At 37.3% G+C, this 13533-nt stretch overlaps 1 pseudogene; it reads right to left on the minus strand.

The window, feature by feature from the left end:
- Positions 1-12703: 12703 nt before the first annotated feature.
- On the minus strand, positions 12704-13316 carry LOC109446488 (chromobox protein homolog 1 pseudogene; annotated as a pseudogene).
- Positions 13317-13533: the final 217 nt, after the last annotated feature.

Genomic DNA, 13533 nt, shown 5'->3' on the forward strand with positions numbered 1-13533 from the left:
CTGTTGTTAATATTCTCCTGCTATAAAGACCTCAATTAAACATGTTAAAAAAAATCCCTCCAATACTGAATGGCCAGTGCAATAAATGGTACGCTTACCTGCCAGCACAGCTTTGTTTGTATCAGCCAATTTTATTGTCAAGATGGTTACTCATCCACTGGATAATTTCACAATCCCCTTCTTAAATTTGATTGCTTTGGACACATTCTATCCTGGAAATGAAATCTAGGCTCCATAATCCAACCAGAAATAAGGGATGCATGTTTTTTTTTTTTTTCCCCCCAGCTGGTATTTGTATGGTTTACACATTTACTTCAGCATCCTTGGGAACAGCTGCTTAAAGAGCTGAATTGCACATTCAAATCCATTACCTTGGCTCAATAGAAAGTCACATAAAAGGGGGAGACTCTCTTAGCCTGTCACTAGTTGGAAAATTAATTCTTCTAAGTGCTTTAAAAAATATCTCCACAGGTGGTCAGTTCTTATGTACTTAGAACCAGCAATGACCTCATCACCTTCAGCTGGTCTAAAAGTTATCTTTGGCTCCTGCATACTTTACGAAATCTTATTAATTATGATTGTTTTTCCTAGTTAAAAGTCCTTCTGGATAAATTTTTATAAAACATTTCTTTTTATCACTTACATAACTACATAAAATATTTTTATTGTTGTCAAAATGTCATGTTATTGCCAAACAGATTTCATTACAATTTCTAGAAATTACTGGAAAGTTAATATTCACATTTTAATGCCACCCTTGCTGTAGTATTTTATTGTGTTTTATTGAAACTCACAACAGAAGTCATAATTACATTGTGTTTATACAGAATAAAGTTCAGAATAGACAGACTTTCCAGTTAACCTCTATGTTTAATGACTATACTTTGCTGTTGTTTTTTTTAACAAATTGTGAATGAAATTCACTGTCTTTCTGAAACTGAGTTTTCACTAAAATGCTAATTATGAATACTCATTCAGTTCTCTTTTCAGCACAGTGATATTTTGGTTTAGAAATCATAAGCTGAAAAAGCTGAATGTTTCTCCTGGCTTATGAAACTTTACCCTATCAATTTGTTTCAAGAAAAATAAAAATATTTTAAAAAGTGAGATTAGGTTAAAAAGAAAATCATATTCCTGCCTAATCATTTGGTCTCTCCTTAGAGATGGCAATTCAAGAAAACTCAAACTTCATAAACTTCATTTCAAAAATATAATTGTTTAACTGCAAAACTACACTTTTTGGTAGCAAATGCCCTTTGGGGGTTGCACATAGAAGCCATATTTAGAGATCCTGAGAAATAAGCTTTCAGCCATAATCACATTTACTGTTTGTCTCCAGCCTGGAGGAAACCCCCAGGAGAGCTGGAGGTTGACTAAAGGGCTCACTTGATTAGGTCTGCCACAGCATGTACCTCCTCTGAGATTCTCCTTTGCCAGGATCTTGCATAGCACTTCCTATGGACTGAATTTTGTCCCGCCTTCACCCACCTCCCAATTTTTTATGTTGAAGCCATAACCCCCAGTGTGATGGGGCCTTCAGGAGATAATTAGGTTTAGATGAGGTCATGAGAGAGCAGGCCCTCATGATAGGATTAGTGTCCTTATGAGAAGAGACAGCAAAGATCTTTCTGTCTGTTTCTCCCTCTCTTTCTCCCCCCCTACCCCCGCCCCACTATGTGAGAACACAGTGAGAAGGCAGCCATATGCTAGCCAGAAAGAGAGCTCTCACCAGAACTCAACCATGCTGGTACCCTTATCTGAGACTGCTGGCCTCCAGAACTGGAAGAAATAAATGTCTGATGTTGTTTAGGCCACTCAGTCTGTGATATTTTGTTATGGCGGCCTGTGCTGACTAATGCATCCCCCAAATACAAGAGGCTTAGAGCCTGAGCACATTCAAAGGGTGCAGTGGGGAATTCTGATGTGGTCCAGGTGACTCAGGAACATGTTTCCAAATTTCAGTTATTGCCTCGATACGTTTTTTGGAGGGTATAAACAGAAGAACCTCAGAAGAAGGTTAAGTTGAAGAGACAACATTTAAAGGACAGCATTCCAGTGGGATTGTTTAATAATTTGCAACTCAAATTCCCATTTCGCCTGTACCGATTTGCTAATGAGGGAAAATTTTTTAAATAGTTGTTATTCTTAAGAAAGTTGAATTTATAGTTTAAGTTATGGAATATTCTGAGCTGGGCACTATGCCTTCCTCATAATATTCTTATTAAATATTTGTTGATTGCATTTAAATATTTTCTACTTTATAGCATAAATGTAGCAAAGAGTAGGATTCCTATCAAAGGCTTTTTTCCGTTTTTGCGAGAAAGTTTACCTTTGTGCCTACTCTTGCTAGGGGTGGCACTAGTTATTTGTGAGTGAGGGTGAAGATTTGCTCCGGAAAATTTGGAAAAACAGCTTAATAATAGACAATACACACCTGAAGCATTTTTCTCTCTAACCTCTGCTCAGGTACCTATTAGCTTGACTTTCACTAACTCATCAGAACATATATTTAAATTATTTTTTCCAGTTTTATTGAGATATAATTGACATATACCATTGTATAAGTTTAAGGTGTACAGCTTAGTGATTTGATATGTATATATTGTGAATGATTGTCACAATCAGTTTAGTTAATATTCATCACCTCACATAGTCACAATTTTTTTCTTTGTGATGAGAAGTTTTAAGATGTATTCTTAGCAACTTTCCAATATACAATATAGTATCATTAGCTATATTAGCTATAGGCAGTATGATGTACATTACATCCACAGGACTTATTTATCTTTTACCTGGAAGTTTGTACCTTTTGAAATGGATAAAGATGGTCAAGAGGTACAAACGTCCAGTTTAAATTACTTTTAGAAACTGCCAAATCCTACTTATTAAAAACAAATGCCAAGCTTACGTTTTATATTTATTGTACTACCTTTTTTATTCTTACAAAATATTGCTTGAAACAAATAAGGATTTACCTAAGACATAGCTAGTTTTTGTCATATGGAAATCTATGTCATAACTAAAGGTGTTGTAACCTAAACTGGACATAATTCAATTGTGGTAGATGGAATAATGGTGCCCTAATGATAGCCACAGCCTAATCCCCAGAACCTGTGACTATGTTACTTTACATGGCAAAAGGGACTCCACACATGGGATTAAAATAATAATCATGATCTGGGGAGATTATCCTGGGTTATCAAGGTGGGCCCTGTATGATCATACGGCTCCTTCTAAGTGGGAGGGAACTGAGTCAGAATAAGGGTGGGAGATGTGGTACTGGAAGCAGAGGATAGATAGATAGATAGATAGATAGATAGATAGATAGATAGATAGATAGATAGATAGATAGATATTTGAAGATACTATGCTGCTGGTTTTGAAGATGGAGGAAGGGGACAGCCAGATAATCAGATGGCATCTACAAGCTGCAAAAGTCAAGGAAACACATCCTCCTCTAGAGACTCCAGAAGGAATACAGCCCTGTATTTTATTTTAAATTTATTTTAAATTTCCGATCTCCCAAATTGTAAAATAATAAATTTGTATTGTTTTAAGCCACGACGTTTGTTACAGCAGGAAAATAATACATTGATCCCCACTGATTTGATTTTCTTAGCAAGTTACAACTAATACCAATGAAAAGCAATTTAAACTTTAGATTCTGGTTTTCAAATCTCTAAAGAAACAATCATGGTGGCTGTGAAAGACTGGCTCATTTAAACTTCTGACATGCACTGGCACATCCAAAGGTGGGGAGCTGGTTGTGAGCATGCAGCGCTTGTCCAGTCCTTTAATAACCAGCACCCTTAGAGCCGCACCTTCCTGGAGCTGCTAAACACTGGAGATGTGGCCAGTGTGAAATGAGACGTATTGCAAGTATAAACAACATCACGCAGTTTCAAAGGAGAATGTAAAATATCTCATTAGTAGTTTTTTAATATTGACCTCATGTTGAAATGATACTATTATGGCTATACTGGGTTAAATAAAATATATTATTACATTAAATTTCAATTTCTTTTTACTTTTTGAATGTAAAATGAGAAAATTTAAATTACATGTGTGTTATATTATGTTTCTATTGGGCAGTGCTGCTCTAAACAGATAAATTGTATGTAATTAACATAATACAGATTGTTTACCATGTCAATTAATGTTACTCAGTAATAAATATACCAATCCAGTTGAGAGCATTAGTAGGTTTATGGATATATATTTTATGCATTTTGAAATTAATATCTCCATTTTTTTTATAGTCATATCCTCCTAGAGTCTGGTGTCCACAATCTCAAGTTAAATTGTAATAAGTTAAGTCAGGATTTGAAAAAAAAAAGATCTGGTGGGAAAGTCTAAAGAATTGTGGGAAATACTGTTGACAGCTCAAAGGTGGCATTTTTTTCCATGGAGAAAGATAGTGTTTTCTGTAGTAGACAAAAGTGATCTTTGCACTTTTTTTCCCTTTTTTTTCTTTTCAAGAAAGGAAGGTGGCCTATAAATATGAGACATTGTTACTATGAAAATCTTAATTTTAGGTAACAGTTCATTGTAAAATCAAAAACATATTTTTCCCCTGGTGTAGGAATAATCACAGTGAAGGCTTAGAATTAAAAAGAAGAGGCAGCTTGCCTGAATGAAATCATCCCATTGAAGCCATTAGGGAAAATCCAAAATTTCTGGATTCACTAACACAAATGTATCTGGATGAGAATGGAACATGCTATCAAATACATTAGGTTAGAGCTGCCTAGACCATTGCCGAGCTTCTATATTGTTTAGGAATATGGATAGAACTTATATGACAGCTTTAATATTTGGGATACATATGCTTTTTTACCTGCAATCAGTAGAGATAGTTTAAAGTCTTTTAGATTTTTTTGTCTTCTCCCAAAGACCTCATGGTCATCACATCTTTCTGTCTCTGAAAAAAATAGAATTTCTTTTGAAGTCCAGTAAATGTTTCATGAAGGCATCTAGCCAGTGTAATTTCCTGGACCAGTTTAATGTTTGTAGGATCAAGAAATCTTAGGAAACTAAACAGAATCTGTAAGCAATTATATTTTGGGTGGTGATTATCTTGGAGTTGAGTGAATAAAAAAGTATATATGTGTTGTTAGGAATATATATATGTTTGTGTTTGTGTATATAGAATATATATATGTGTGTATTAGGAATGTATATACATACCCGTACACATATGTGTATATATACAGATATGTCTATTTCAAATATACACATGCAGAATTATATAAATGCAAAAGCAAAGTGATAAATGTTTGATAAAAGACGTTGCCTGCTGGGCGTTCCATGCTATTTTGGGAATGCCAAATGTCGTCTAAGACATGAGGTTCATGGTTCGATCCTCAGCACAAGCAAATCTATATATGAAGGAAATTTATACAAACTTTAAAATTTTAATAAATGAATAAATGTCATAAATGATTTTGGTGGAAGAATTTTCCCTTCAATTACTTGGATCCTCATCTCCCACCCCCATTTCTTCACTTTATTTTGTAGGGGTTGCTACACCCGGCATCTCCTGTTTGGTGTAAGTATTGACCATCTACAGTGGTCTGTAATCAAATGGTAATCTTTGAAAAGGTTTACCGACTTCCTGATGATATCCCTGTGTACGTTTATCATTGTGGGGTGCGTGCAGGGAAGTTATCAGGGAGTAGGGAAAGGAACATTTTCAAGGAACATTTTGTTTGGATGGAAGTCAGCTACCAGAGGCTAATATCCAACTGGACGTCCATCAGCAAGTGTCCTGTTTCTTTCCCAGTGGGCAGTGGAATGTAAATTTCCTGGCTTGCCAAGGGTATAAAAACACCCCATTCATTAAAATAACTTAGCTTTCAAGGTTCAAATAAATAGTTTACCTGATTTCTTAGATAAGATACCAATTAGACATAAATGTACGTAGGCAGAATCTAGTGCAAGGGGTTATCCCAAATCCAGGACTGTTTTGATGTGTGCAGACCAGGTACTTAACACCTAAGTGGTCTTGGTTAAAGCCGCTAGGCTGAGTGAGGACACACCGTCTTTACCTGCCTTGGGGCACTGCTGAGGCTGGTTGGCTCTCCCAGAACCATAAAACTTTTTATTATTTTTCTGCACATATTATGCCATGGAACCGTGTGGCCTTCTGGGGCTTGTAAAATGGCACATTTTTGTTGGCTGAAGTGCAAGGTGAGAATTGCTCATCACCCTTGCAGAGAAACTGGAGACCTTTTGCAGGGTTCATTGGTTCATCTGCACTGGAGGGCAGTTAATGAGCCAATGAAGAAAATGTGAACATTAAATTAAAATATGTGAAGAAGGATTCCTGCTAGTATCAGATGAGCTAGATGTATTGAGTCAGAATTCAGGGAAAGAACCAAGTGTTGTGTTCTTTGCTAAGGCACGCAGAACTCATTATTGTTGATGAAAATTAAATCCAGCGGGCTGAGTGCCATGAATAAGTCAGAGGTTGGAACCCTTTGGCTCAACTTTATTGGCCAGAGAGTTTCTCTAAAGAGAAGCTTGCTTGCCCTGCTGTAAGACCATTCATTACTTTCACAAATAATTGATACACATATTGCTACATATAGTTCCACCTCATTTTAAAAAATCCAACTTCTTAGTGCTATAGAAGTTATAGATGGATTAAAATCAAATGCTTAAAATGGACTCCCAGAGAATAAAGAATTGGTCTTGGGAAAAAGTGATCTATTGGGCTGATAAGTAAATCATGGTACTAGATATCTCTTCTTGGTAGGTCCTACTAAATTCTTAAAATTCTCAATGATTATAATTGAGCCAGTTGGTGTAGCCAAAAGATTTAAAGGCAGTATAGTGTAGCAATCATGAAGGAGGCCCTGGAATCAACAGACCGTGTGCCAAAGCCCTCTGCATTTCAGCCTTATTTGACATAGTAGAATTTAGTAGTGTATAGCAAAACAAAATAGTTCACTGTTCTGCTAAATAGAATTTACTTACTTTACCAAATAGAATTATATTCTACTAACTAGAATTTAGTAGTATATTGTATAGCAAAATAATTGTGCAGAGTTTTATTCAGCTCTTTTTGTTGTAAAGACTAGAGAGTCACCTATTCCAATAATTGTAAAACAATAAATGTAGCAGTAGACACATATTGTTTAGGAAGATAGTCTCTAAGAAACCCAAGACAAAGGTTCACAGAACAACCCTGTGGAAAATGGGACGGGAGCTGGTAAATGATTGGGAATCTAAAAGAAGTCTGAAATCATCCGAAGCAGGAGTCTATTCATTTCACTCTGGGTGCCCAACTTTAATATGAAGACACTATGCATCTTGTGTCTTGTCTATTCTCCCCTGGCTACAAAATGGTCTGCTTTTTTCTGTATTTCACTATTCAGATTCCTGGAATGGACATTCTCATCTGTTTGAGTGAGCATTTATTGGCCAGGCTGTATCTTAGCCCAATGGCCAGTCTATAGATTGGCTGGCCATGGGACAGGTTTTTGCCTCTAACCCAAACAGGGATGGTCATTAAGGAAGCTACCCCTTCAGTAGGGAGAACAGGTGGATAGCTTAATTTTGCCAGGTTGTTGGTATGGCTGAAATAATGACTGAAATGTCTGATAGTCTTTGGGAGTTGGTTATGGTTGGATTTGATCTATGTACCACCTTATTTTCTGATTACATTTCTCTACAGTCACTGGGGCACAAGTGGAAAGAAGACAAAGATCCTCTCTGTGTGAGAGCATATCTTCTGAATGTTAGTGAATGTCAGTGAAACTCAATTACCTATTATAAGTGAGACTCAATCTTTTAACCTATTTACCTCATAAATGTAAAACACAGAGGGTTTCCTACAGGTGAGTGACAGAACAGAGCTAATTATAGGCAAAGGGTCAAGTAGGTAACAAGGTTTTGTTGTTGGGGGTCATTCTTTCTTCTCAAACCCAGAGCCATTTTATACCTTAGTAAATTAAAGGCTTTATAGTTTGGTAGGAAGAGGATGTGACTTAGAGTGGGGAGATACCCTTAAGTCACACCTTTGTCCCATGTCCTGTAGGTGTGAGTAAATAAATGAGCTTATCTGAGCCTTACTTTTCTCATTGTAAAATGTAACTATCATACAAGGTTGTGTTTTTAAAATTATTTATTTATGTTTTTCAGTGGCAGTTGACATTCAACATTTTAGTTTCTGGTGTATAGCATAATGGTGAGACATTTATAAAATTTATGCAGTGATGCCCCTAATTGGTCTAGCACCCACCTGGCACCATACATAGTTGTTGCAATATTATTGACTATATTCTCTATGCTGTACTTTACATGCCAGTGACTACTTGGTAACTACCAATTTGTTTTAATACTGTATGAAATACATGAGCATATAGTGGATGGTTATTTAATAAATAAATACTTTTCAAAAATAAGAAGTAGGAGAGACACCTAACTGCTCTTGTTTTACAGATGTGGAAACCGGAATCCAGAGATGGTATTTCACTTGTTTAAGTTCAACCAACTATTTAATTGCAGTCAAAACTAGAACCCAGGTCTCCTGACTTCCCAGGCCAAAGGTCTTGCAAGATTCCTCTACGTACAGTTCTCAAATCTTGCTCTTTCAGAAAGACTGTGTGTATGTGTGTAAAGTCATAGCATCCAGTTTCTTTCAATGAACAAAACATTTTTATAATTAGACTAAAAATTCCTGAAGTTCTTTAAAAAAAAAGAAAATATCAATTCTTATTTACTGTGAAGAGTGAATAAAAATTAAATAGTCTCAATTACTAACTGTCCTTGAGGACCATGTGTTTTAATAGTCACTCAAGTCTTAAAGGAGTGAAACTCCTTAGCAAGGCATCCCTGGGCCTCCTGGGTCTCTTGCAATCATTCTGGCCACATGGTTACCTCCTGGGGCGCTAAGGCTGACAGCAAAGCCAAGCCTTCTAAATGGCAGTCAGATGATCCAGACTGAACAGCCATGAAACCCAAGGTGATCTGGGCTCACCTGGCTGAACATCACAATCCAGAAGTGTGCTCCATGCCATGCATTCCTCTGCCTCAGGAGCAAAACATGGCAGGTGCAGCGGAAACTTCGTGCCATCCATTATATTTCCAATTACCAAGGAACTGACTTTTAAGAAATGTAGGACTAGATTCCAGATCTTAGCAGAATACAATTGGTTTGTCCACATAAGTATTATTTTTATTTTTTGCTTAGGAATGCAAGGTTTTTGAAGCATGTCTTCCTTCTTCCATTTAGTATAACACCCTCACAAACACTTATTGTCTATATTGCAAAGCACGATGGGAGATACAAAACGGTATTTTATGCTCTCTTTCCTAATGGAGCTTATTTTCTTGTTGAGATGAGAATAGAGGCTCCATGAGGTCTGGGACCCTGTCTCTCTTATTCATTGTTGGGGCTCCGTGTCTAGAAGAATATTTGGCACAATATAGGCACTCAGGAAATACTTGTGGAATGCATAAATGAGTATATGTACATCAAACATGAATCATAGCTAACATTTATGGCAACTAGTTTTTTAAGTACAGTTGCTACCTCATTTGTTCTTTACAATTCTATGAGGTAGGAATTATTAATATTCCCATTTTGAAGATGGGGAAACTGAGGCTTAGAGAGATTAAGTAACTTTCTCAGTTGTGATCCAGGGCTTCATACCAAAGTCATCTGACTCCATGCTTTGTTGCCCCTGCATGTTATGCTGTCTTCTTTCTTGAGGCAAAAAACACTCATTCCATGTTTTTAGAACTCAAATCAAGATTCTTTATAATGGAATCACATTTGTGGTATAAACAACAAGCATGCTGGAAAGTTTTATAGAGTCTGAAGCAGATGTGGGAACCAAAACCACCCTTTTGAGGTACAGAAAGGATTTAAAAGGTGAGAAATAGGGTTCATTTCCTTTGGATTTCTAGAAGATGATTTTGAAAATCCTTTTTATAATATGCTTATGCAATAATCTTAAACACCATTATAATATTATCTTTCCTCTTTAATCCAGTTTCATCATCTTAAATCGGTTGTGTGAGCAAGAATCCAGTTTCATTAACATTTCTAGTATGGCATCTTCACACTGATTTGAAAGGAATTGACTTATCAGTAGGATGGTAAGCTTGATGGGCTAGGGAAATCTCACTACACCAAAATGTCCTTACTAAATATGAATTCTGATAAGCTTGCCTTTCACTTTTTTCTCCAACTCCTCCCCTTCTTTTAAAGAAAAAAACCCAACTATTCATATGAAATCATTTTTGACAGCTTCAGAGATTTCTCTAGGTTCTGGCCCAAGCTTAACTGTTGTTTTCTTTTACTTACATTCTTCTTACACTTGAGGGATTTCAAAAAACGTACTTAATTATTTGGACTTGTTTTAATTTTCTCTAACATTTACTTTGTCTTGAGGTTAAGAACATTTTGTAAATTTGCAAATACCAAAAGTATTTTGCACAGAACAAAATAGGTTTAAAAAAACAGTCAGATCAGAATCAGAATATATCCCTAAGGAAAGGAAGTACACAAAATAGTCAAATGATTAATTGAAAAACAAAATGAGGGAACTAAAATATCTCCTGGAATTAGTTCCTAATTCCAGGTATGCTCTATTTCCATTAGGAAACACTGACAAGTCTGCACTGTTTGTTTTTTGAAGTGAAACACTGATGGGAAAATTAATAACTGAATCCACTGTGTATTTCACACTAAAATTAACATTCTTTTTCTTGCCAGATATTTTGCTATGAGCTTAGGCATTTACCCTTGATACGTTTTCCATCCTTTTCAGGTGTTGATTTTTCTTGTTCCCAACAAATATTCTACTAAATTTTCAAGTCAAACTTGAATGGTAGAACAGGTCACCATATCTTTGTAGAGATTGATAATAAAAGCAAATGTTCTCTAGTTCATCCATAATAAACAACACGAACTTCTGGCTTGCATTTCACTCTATTAAGGAGGGTCTCCATAGTCTGAGGATCCTATATAGTAAGCAAGTCAGTATTGGAAATGCTTGGTATCTGAAGAAAAGTGGCAAACCGTGCATGGACCTAATCGATAAGTTGATAAAGTGATTGAAATTGCTAAATTGACAAAATGTCCAAAGTTGATCAATTGATAACTGTTTCCTGGGCCCTGACTGTACACAAAGCCAATTTCAAATTGAGATTAGCCACCTATTAAACGAGACTGTGGGGGTTTGGAGTACCGACCAAGTGAGGGATGTGCTTTCTCGGCTGCTGCCAGCAAATTACATACAAGAATAAGCTCTTCCCAGCTTGTTGTTCTTTCTAACTCACTCTAACTGGGCAAGAATTGGACTTTCACATCCAAATCAGTCAGTCTTTGTAACCGACACTTCCTAATGCATTCTGCTCCATAGCAGTGCCACCGTCTAATATTACTTCTGGCTTACTTTGGAGTGAACACAAACTTTTCTTTCTCTGGATCTCATCTTGCTAAGAAACATTCCCCACACCTGCAAAATCCAATTCTATCTATTTGCATGTGTCAAACTAAAAAAGTTATAGGCTTACCACGAGTCCTTTATGTCAGGGACTCAGAGAAACAAGAATAATAAATAATAGAAGCAGCAGTACCAATAGTAGTAAAAGTAATAAGATCGGTAAAAACTGTAGTTAATATTTGCCGATTGCCTTCTACCCAGGCATTGTGCTAAGCACTTTATGTGCAATAACATCTTCCTTTCACAGAAGAACCCAAAGCTCAGAGAGGTGACATAACTTGTCCCAAACCTTACAGGGTCCCACTAATAGAGTGGAGAAATGCATTTTTCCTTAAAGTTTAGCAGAACTCACCATTTGAGTGTGTTTTTTAAGAGGAGAAGTTTTTGACTATCATTTCAGTTTCCCGCTTTTTATTGGACAGGTTGAGTTTTCTTTTCTGGGTTTAAAAACTATACGTTCTATATTCTTAGGGTGGTTATTCCTCGCTTACACCCATTGTCATACTTATTTTCTCCTATTGAGTGCTGAAACTTTTCAATGTCCGTATTTCCCCTGAACCAGACAAGCCATTTAGGATGCTCTCATGTTATTTTGTTGTCTTCCACCATCATTACCCCATATGTTATGCTGATCTTTTCTAGAATAACTTGGGGTCACTAAGGGCATGTATTATCTTTTTCTTTGTTTTGGTTCTTTCCTTTTAAAGATGACTTCCTTTTCTTTTCTTTTCTCTCTTTTTTTTTTCATTATTGGTTGTTTGTTCTTTCCATTGTTTCACCATTTCCCGAATCAGGCCCCAAACTTTAACAAAAATGATCCTACCCCTTCCTTCCCACCCCATCTCTCCCACCCCCAAATAAAACACCAGCAATAGCCAAAAACTACACACATGTGCTGTAAAAAGGCAGTGTTAACATTATTGGAAAGAAGACTGTGGGTATGGAGAAGCTCTTTGAAGAGCTACAGTGTCTTTTTGCTCTCCTACACACCCATTGTAAGGTTTGTCCTTCATAGAAGGCCCTCAGCTTTTCTCAGCAAAATGCAGAATGGTTGCCTTGAAACACTTATCCTCCTTCCCCTCCACTGGGATGAGTGTGCAAACTATACAGCATGGAGAGGCTGGAGGGCCCAGAAACCGCACTGGCTCTTCAGAGGACATCTTCTCAAGCCACCTCTATGGTGTCAAGACAAGTAGAACTCCTTCCCCTTTCCACCTGAAACCCACAGTCAGATGTGACAGGGGCTAGTACTCAAGAGAGTTCATTTTTGTCATGGTTTTGTCGTCATCCTCTGTGGGTTAGGACTGCCACGGCAGCCTTTCCTCTTAGACGGATATGACAACCTGGGGGCACTTGACATTGGCTTCCTTGGCAGGGACCAGGTCAGCCTCATCAGAGTTTTGCCATTTCATCAGGAACATGAGTTCTCCACTGGAATCTGTAGCTCCAATAAGCTGCTCTGGCTCCAAACCCCCAGCAAAGCCTCCTGGCTTTTCTGATTCTTCTTTCTTCTTCTTTGGTTTGCTCTCCTCTCCCTTATCTTCAAAATAAGAGTGAGCTTTGCACTTGCCTCCCTCTGATTTATCCATCTCATGTGCTGTTTTCTGTGACTGTAGAAACTCAGCCTCGAGGTCAGGGCAATTCAGGTTCTTTCCTGGCTCCCACTTGCCCTTGTCTGAGAACCCCTTTGCTTTAGGAGGTGCTACACTTTGCCCTTTACCACTCGACGGTCGAGGACTTTTTCCACCACATATTCCTCTTTCTCCTCTTCTAGCACCTCCTCCCCTTTTTTCTTGTTTTGTTTCCCCCCCCCAAAGCTCCTGCCAGTTTTCTGGTATAAAGGATGATGTTGTTCACACATTATTCTTACAGCCGCCCCACCGTGTAAGGACCTGTCAGGAAGCAAGGGCAGCCAGGTTTCCTGAAGATGACTTTCTTGTTGTTTAAGTCTTGTATGCCTTACTGATTTGTTTTTGCCTGCTTGTTTCATCAGTTACAAGCAGAGTTGTGTAAAAATCTCCCACTATGATTGTGGATATTCCGTTTTTTCTTTGGGATTTTTCCATTTCTGCAT

The sequence above is a fragment of the Rhinolophus sinicus genome, chromosome 17, assembly GCF_057876585.1.
Source record: "Rhinolophus sinicus isolate RSI-liver-muscle chromosome 17, RSI-T2T, whole genome shotgun sequence".
Classification (NCBI taxonomy): Eukaryota; Metazoa; Chordata; class Mammalia; order Chiroptera; family Rhinolophidae; genus Rhinolophus; species Rhinolophus sinicus.